General features: G+C 39.5%; 1 long non-coding RNA gene across 2 annotated transcripts; it reads left to right on the top strand.

Moving 5' to 3' along the window:
* Positions 1–4,428: 4,428 nt before the first annotated feature.
* On the top strand, positions 4,429–7,186 carry LOC134434790 (uncharacterized). 2 transcript variants are annotated; one of them, XR_010031929.1, is made up of 3 exons: positions 4,429–4,686; positions 5,667–5,743; positions 7,080–7,186. It is a non-coding gene; the product is annotated as an uncharacterized LOC134434790 (long non-coding RNA). The 2 variants fall into 2 exon arrangements; XR_010031930.1 differs by lacking the exon at positions 4,429–4,686 and adding an exon at positions 4,800–4,898.
* Positions 7,187–8,538: the final 1,352 nt, after the last annotated feature.

The raw sequence follows: 8,538 nt of genomic DNA, 5'->3' as shown, positions 1-8,538 counted from the left end.
ACAACTATAGGCCCATATCCAATCTACCATTCATGGGTAAAATAATAGAGAAAATTGTTTTTAACCAATTAACTGCCTTTCTAATGTCTAATAGCTATTTTGATAAGTTTCAATCAGGTTTCCGTGCCTACCACAGCACTGAAACAGCTCTTATTAAAGTTATGAATGACATGAGATTGAAATCTGATGCTGGCAAATCATCCGTCTTGGTGCTACTAGATTTAAGCGCAGCTTTCGATACAGTTCATCATGCTATACTACTACATAGACTGGAACACTGGGTTGGCTTTACAGGCATAGTGATCAACTGGTTAAAATCGTACTTACAACAGAGACGTTTTTTGTCGCCATTGGAAGAAATACCTCATCACCGATGTCTCTGAATTGTGGGGTCCCCCAGGGCTCCATTCTGGGACCACTACTGTTCAATCTGTATATGTTGCCACTGGGACACATTATCGAGAATAACTCCATAAATTACCATAGCTATGCGCATGATACCCAGCTCTACTTATCTATGTCCCCAAATGACTACACCCCCCTTGAATCACTCTATCATTGCATGGACCAAATTAACAAATGGATGTCTCACAATTTCCTCCAGCTGAACACAGATAAAACTGAAGTAATTATATTTGGGAAAAGAGAGGAGAGACAAAAGATTGCTACTACCCTTGAAACGAAGGGACTGAAAGCAAGGGAAACAGTTAAAAATCTTGGGGTCCTCATTGACAGTGACCTAAACTTCAACAGTCACATGAAAGCTATTACTAAGTCTGCATTTTATCACATAAAAAACGTCTCTAAATTTAGGGGCCTGGTGTCTAAACATGATCTGGAGAAGCTAATACATGCCTTCATTTCTAGTAAAGTTGATTACTGTAACAGTCTTTTTACTGGCCTCCCCAATAAGACCATTAAACAGCTTCAACTTGTACAAAATGCAGCAGCAAGGGTTCTTACAAAGACAAGGAAGTTCGACCACATTACTCCAATTTTAAGATAGCTGCATTGGCTCCCAGTAAGCTACAGAATTGATTTTAAGGCAATGATACTTGTGTTTAAATCACTAAATGGAATGGGACCCACATATCTACTGGATATGTTTCAGCTGTATGCACCAACCAGGTCACTAAGGTCAACGGAGAAGAATTTGCTGGTGATTCCGAAAGTCAAAACAAAGTGTGGAGAGGCAGCCTTTAGCTTCTATGCTTCAAAGCTTTGGAACCAGCTTCCAGATGACGTAAAAATGCACCCACTATTGATAGCTTTAAATCTAGACTCAAGACAAAGCTGTTCTCAGATGCTTTCCCCTAGCTTAAATTACATATCATTCTTTTTTTATTATTATTATTTTTATTTTTATGTTTATTTAATTTGTTTTATTTTATTTTATTTTATTTTTTTACCTTATGCTTTATCTTAATGTTTTAAATGTTTTTTGTCTCTAAATCTTTTCCTTCTTTCTTCCCTGTTTCCTTTCATTTACATTTGTTAACTTTGTGAAGCACATTGAGTTGCACCTGTGTATGAAATGCGCTATATAAATAAACTTAACTTGCCTTGCCTTGCCTTGCCTTAAATATAGTTTTAGAAAATATACTATTAGTGTATTGTATTTTAAGTGTATTTTTAATGTATTGGTATTTTTAAAGTAATGTGCTAAAGTGTGGTATTAGAAAATATACTATTAGTGTATTGTATTTAAGTGTATTTTAAGTGTATTTGTATTTTTAAAGTAATGTGCTAAAGTGTGGTATTAGAAAATATACTATTAGTGTATTGTATTTAAGTGTATTTTAAGTGTATTTGTACTTTTAAAGTAATGTGCTAAAATATGGTTTTAGAAATATAATATTAGTGTATTGCATTTTAAGTGTATTTGTATTTCTAAAGTAATGTGCTAAAGTGTGGTATTAGAAAATATACTATTAGTGTATTGTATTTTAAGTGTAGTTTAAGTGTATTTGTATTTTTAAAGTAATGTGCTTAAGTGTGGTATTAAAAAATACACTATAAGTGTATTGTATTTTAAGTGTACTGTAAATGTATTTGTATTTTTAAAGAAATGTGCTAGAGTGTAGTATTAGAAAATATGCTGTTAGTGTATTGTATTTTAAGTGTATTGTAAATGCATTTGTATTTTTTAAGTAATGTGCTAAAGCAGGGGTGCCCAACCTTTTTTTAACCGATATCTACTTTTGAAGTTGATGGTCTGCCGTGATCTACCAAACAAAATGTAAGGATGTCAGTATGGAAATTTAAGATCACCATTTATTAATCACCATTATTATGAACAAAATGTTTTTAGTAGGCTACTATGGCCGTATATTTTCAGTGTGTTTTGAAAGTCTGCTGAATAGCCTATGTTTACAAAGCAATACAGCACTGATAGTATGCAGAGATAATTTCAGTCCTACACAAGTCATAAACGACTGAAACAATTTCAAAATGATAAAACATTTGGTATATAAAAGTAGTATATATGTAGGCACATAGGACCTATTTCTAAAATATGATGAAGTATATCATGCCTTCAGTGGTACAAATTAAAAAGGGCTCAGAAATTCACCATTTTTTATGAGTAAATACACTGAAAAAAGCCATATGTTGTGTATGTTAAATTAATCAAAGGGAAACATGTCACTTCTACCATGAATAATTATGTTTTGTGATTGGGCATAATGAAGTTATGTAACTTTAGCATGATGCCCAATAACCAACGACTTCCCAAATCCAGTAATGTTGTCACAACCTAATTCCTTTGGATAAGATGACCAATGGCTTTTACAACGCCAGAACAGATGGTGGCAGTAGTGTGCGGATTGTGTGTGGCAGCCGGAAACAACGAGCTTGCCGAGTTCTTTGACTGAATACATATCCGCGGACACTCTGAAGGCGGGTAAGTCAAAAAAGTAAACCACTGTAGGGCTATTTGCATTTTATCATGACTTTCCTAGAATCACATTTATATCACCCGTTTCGTTAGTGTACTTAGTTTTGGCATCAAGGCATACGTTTTATGAGCAAGAGAGTAAGCTTAGCTGGCTAATTCTCACCAATTCAAACTGGTTAGCGGCTAATTATCGATATAGTCTCCTTGTTTTAACTATTGTTGGGAGTTTGGAAGCTGTCACCCATGTTGTACTGTATGCATGTTTGCATGTGTGACATTATTTTCGGTTACTTTGCGAGTTATAGCGAAAGAAACTACCTGGCAGCCCATAACGGGCAGCTAGCTAATTTATGCTAGGTGACAACAGCTGGTTCATTAACGTTGTATTAGTTCTATGCATTGACGTTGCGAGACCCGTGTGCGTCTGATTTCAAATGTATCCAGGACAGTCGTAGATACCATCAGTAGCTAGCTCTACACACATCAATGACACAGGGGAAGTAAAGTTACCGCTGATTTCGGTGTGTGTACGGCCACAGTAAATGTTGATTAGCCGGTGGAACTTTTCGGTTTGAAAAAAGACGAGACGTGAGACTGCGTGACACAAGGGGCTGTGTGTGCTTGTGTATGGGTGCGCGTTTGAATGGGTGCGTCGTGTGTAGAACTAGATGCTGCAGTTTGCAGCTGGTTTGATTCATGTCGTGGGTCACTTACCAATGTATGTAGGCCTAATTGGCTATGACCTTTGAAATAGTTGAAAGTAAATCCCAGTAGTATCTAGTGAAACACACATGCAAACGCCCTTCTGTCCCTCATTCCCTCAAACTCGATCTTCTACATTTGTTGTGTAAAAAGGACATAGCAAGTTTTTTGTATCAATGATCACTTTAGGATATTCCAGTGCATTTACATTCAATATATACTGTACCTTGAGTGAGGTAGAAATGCATATTGTTGCAAATATAAATACTGTTAATTTGTTATTTTTTGTGATTAATCATTTACTGAATTTCTTTGTAGAATATGTTACTATTATTTGGGTTTTTGTTCTCTGCATAACTGTCTCTTTCACCTATATTAATTCCTCAGCATTCAAGATGTTTGTAGGGTCCTCACCTCAGCTACCTCTCACAAGGTGCCCCTGAAAAAGGTGATGAAAGTTTTTGTGTATTATCTAATCTATGACTATTAGCTCGTGTGTGTGTGTGTGTGTGTGTGTGTGTGTGTGTGTGTGTGTGTGTGTGTGTGTGTGTGTGTGTGTGTGTGTGTGTGTGTGTGTGAAATCTGTTGTAATTATTTTACATTTTTCTCTGCATAGCTGTCTCCTTCACCTATATTAGTTTATCTGTCTTTCTGGTCACAACAGAAATTCAAGACGTTTTGGTCCTCAGCTCAACTGACCAAGACCTTTGCTCATTGAAGGCATGAAGTAATTTGTGATGCCCCCACGATTGCAGTTTTTTAAATCCAGATGGCTTGCTCTTTTTAACATGTGCGAGGTAAGTTATTTGTTGATTTTTTTGTGTGTGTTTATTTCCTCATTTTAGTAAGACCATCAGGCCTTTTTGTAACCTTTGTCACAAGTCTTAAGTTACAAGTATTTTGTAGGTATGTGTTTTGTGCCCTGTTTCAAGTTAAGTGCCAAGTTCAAGAGGATCATGACAGTTGGTTTGCTGTTGAATTTCTTCTCAGAGCTGGATGGTCTTTCAACAACACTGCTCCGGGTCTTCAGCAAGAAAGGTGCTTCTCATGCAAGGAAGATACAGAGGATCCTGGTGCCCATGACTCAGGTAAAACATGCACACTGCCATGCATCACAGTAATGCTAAAATTTCAAGATCTAATGTAATGGGGAGAAGTAGGGTGTCTTGGGTCATATTGCATTTCTCCCACTAATTTCAATCCTTCAGCCAGTTTTGAACTCATTGTCTTCACCTCAGTTCTAACTACAGCTGGCTTTACACACAGCAGTCCTGGGCAATGATATAACAGTCTTTTGCAGGTCAGTTGATGTGGTTGCTGCTCTGTTTTATTATTATTTTATTTTTTTATTTGATTCTCATGTCTGTCTGGCTTGTGATTCCCATGAAATGATCAGGGGAATTAAAGGTACACTGTGTATGAGTTTTAGTTGTTTATTTCCGGAATTCATGCTACCCATTCACTGATGTTACCTTTTTCATGAATACTTACCACCACCATCAAATTCTAAGTATTCATTATGACGGAAAAATTGCTATTTTCATACATGAAAAGGGGGATCTTCTCCATGGTCCGCCATTTTGAATTTCCAGAAATAGTCATTTTTAGCTGCAGAAATGACTGTATTTGGGCCATACTAGAAAATATTAGTTTATTACTTGGTAAGCTTTCATGAAAAGGTCAAATTTGGCAATAGGCAGCCCAGTTTCAATTAGCAGCGTAGTTGCAGTACCTTTTTTGACCATTTCCTGCACAGTGTACCTTTTTGAGGTCAGACATCACATTTTGGCATCACTTCAGTACGTTTGGAACCAGGGCTGAGTGCTGAAATGGTACCGAGTACTTGGGGCTAATGGAAAAGTGTCAGAGCTGCACCATGCCATATCAAACAGTGACGTACTGTACCACTTCACTGCCAGTACCAACGATACACTACGCTACTAGATAAATGAGATGTGTCCTTTGTTTAATGTGGTTGTACCTGTACTGCGTTTATTCTTCCTGTTGGTTAAAATGTTTTTCCTGCATGTTTGTTTCCTGGCATACATTGACCGGCCCTCATACGCAGACTGACAACATTGATGTGAAGAGGGAGTGCATGCTGAGGAGCTGACGGTCTACCTGAATGAAGAGCCAGACAAAGTGGTATGTTACAACTCGGCAGCTAGATCTGTCTTTTTTGTTATTAGGTGGCATAGGGAGATCGCACACATCAGTGGCCTGCGAGGCTCATTTTGTTGGGCTCTGGTGGGCTCCTCCTGTGCTACCTGACATGTCTCCTGGCATCTCATCCACGTTCTGGACACTGCTGGAGGACACACCAAACCTTCTTGCATTGATGTGCCATCTTGGCCTCAGTTATGTGTTCTTTGCAAACACGAATCTGCCCAATTCCAGCTTTGCTAAAGCACCCTCACATCATCACAAACCCTTTGCCAAATTTCACGTTCAATCCAACACCAGTCATCTCTGATTTGTAGATCTCTGCAGGTCTCTATCTACCCATGAGGGTGTTGCACTTGCTGTGGCACATTGCGAAGGCCGCATTACTGAAGCAGCAGAAGTTATCTTAGAAGAAAACTTAAACTCAATATAGGTTTTAGTTCTGGAATACGATCGTGCTGTAGGGTAATAGTTTTCTCATAGTTTCACCTTAGACAACTCCCCCTTAGGAGACCAAACTTTGAGCAGACTCTTTTGCATTGGATGGGTGGGGTTTGACATATCTTTCTCTCTCATGCAATTTTTGGTTGACAATGTGCCTAAAAGGGCCAATATGTTCAAAATACTAATAATTGTGCTGGTGGGGCAGCCGTGGCCTAGTGGTTAGAGAGTTGTTTTTTCAATCTATTGGTTGCAGGTTTGAATCTCCCCTGACCTGTCACTACATCTCCATCCATGGCTAAAGTGCCTAAGGCAAGGCACCTAACCCCACATTGCGCCAGGGCCTGTAACCAATACCCTGAAAAGTAATAAATGTAAGTCGCTTTGAATACATGAAAGCGTCAGCTAAGTGTAATGTAATGTATTGTAACAATTTTGCACACTGTATACTTAGCTGCATGTGTAAAGTTTCTCACCAACACTCGTGAAAAGATCATGACCCTGTTTCTCAAAAGCACCGTTGTTAGTTAGCGACTTGGTATTTTGCCAATGGGAAATTGCATGCAAGCAAAGTTTTTACTGTAGTTACCAATGATGCTGTTGAGAAACATACTCCAGAATGGGGTCATAGCCACACCAAAAACGAAGAGAGGTAATTGAACATCAGTTTGATCTCACATTCAATTGCCTAAACAGGCAGTGTGAGGGCACACAAGTCAACATCCTCCTCATACCTTTCATCATAAACTATACTAAATATACTACTCTACTACTTTTCCCATCTCTGGGTGTGTTAGGGTGGACAGAAATGCCCCAAACTTGCGCCCACAAATACCGCTTACGGCTTCAATCATGGGTTTTGTTTACTGTTTTCCAGGATGTTGATCTGGACGGTCCAGCTGAAACGTATTGTCTTCGTGTGCGTGTGATCGGCAGAGAGTCCTCAACGACATTGGTAACGTACCTGTGGCCATTGCAGTGTTTGTTTTGGTTCATGCTCTTAATCTCTGTTACCTTCCAGAATGGAAGTACATTTTCAAATTTCTGTTTCATTCTAACCGTCTGTTTCATCAGTTTTTGCACTGCTTTTAAATGTACACTGTGTAAGATTCTTAGTTGTTTATTTCCAGAATTCATGCTACCCATTCACTAATGTTACCTTTTTCATGAATACTTAGCACCACCATTAGGGTGCATCAGTTGCCCCCTATGAAAAGATATGGCCTTGGCCCTGGCCCTATAGTAAAAATGTTCTACACCCAGTAAAAACACACTGTGTAAAATATTTTGAAATTTGGATGAAGTCTACCGGGGCCACCAGCCCCATGAAAATAGAAAATAATGGTGAGAGTCAAAATCTTGAATAGAAACAGGGCTGGACTGGCCATCTGGCATGGCGGGCATTTCCCGGTGAGCCCCGCACCCTCGTGGGCCCCCATTGTTTTATTTTTTACATTACTGAAAATAGGGGCCCATGAGGGTGCGGGGCCCACCGGTGAGTCAGTTCTCCGGCACTAATAATAATGAGGGGTCCCCCTTAAATCCGAAAGTGCCCGGGCCCTATTTATCGCCCAATCCAGCCCAGAATAGAAATGGACATTTTGCTGCATAAAGCTACCCAATAAAAACATATTGCCTCAGCTGTGTGATAAAAAAAAAAATCTATGCACAGTAAAATCACTCTGTGGAAAATGTGTTGAAATTTAGATTAATTCTACTGGGTCCACCAGGCCCATGAAAATACAAAACAATGGTGATAGTGATGGGCAACCTGGATTCCAAAGTCCAGTGCCACATATTCCAAATATAGCCAATATACCGTAATGAACCAGCTGACCCACTGCCAGTATCAAGCAAGAGATTGCGAAGTTGTATGACTTTTGTGTGCTTCACCTGTGGGCCTAGGATTGTACAGGTAGCTGTTAATACCTGGTGGAACATCTGTACTAAAGCTGTGAATGCTCCTTGGAATGACTTATGTTTTTTCAAGAAATCCCTGCAGTAGTTCAATAGAGTACATACAATACAACTGTATGTGATGTTGGAAAGAGTGGCTTCCCAAAATCTGTACTTAAGTTGAGAGTCATGGGTGAGCGGTTAGGGCGTGAGACTTGCATCCCAGAGGTTGCGGGTTCGACTCCTGACCCACCAAGTCGGTTCGACTCCCGACCCGCCAGGTTGGTGGGGGGAGTAATCAACCAGTGCTCTCCCCCATCCTCCTCCATGACTGAGGTACCCTGAGCATGGTACCGTCCCACCGCACTGTTCCCCATGGGGCGCCACTGAGGGCTGCCCCCTTGCACGGGTGAGGCATAAATGCAATTTTGTTGTGTGCA

This window comes from Engraulis encrasicolus, chromosome 19 (assembly GCF_034702125.1).
Source record: "Engraulis encrasicolus isolate BLACKSEA-1 chromosome 19, IST_EnEncr_1.0, whole genome shotgun sequence".
In the NCBI taxonomy this organism is placed as follows: Eukaryota; Metazoa; Chordata; class Actinopteri; order Clupeiformes; family Engraulidae; genus Engraulis; species Engraulis encrasicolus.
This window is presented reverse-complemented; position numbering and strand designations above follow the sequence as displayed.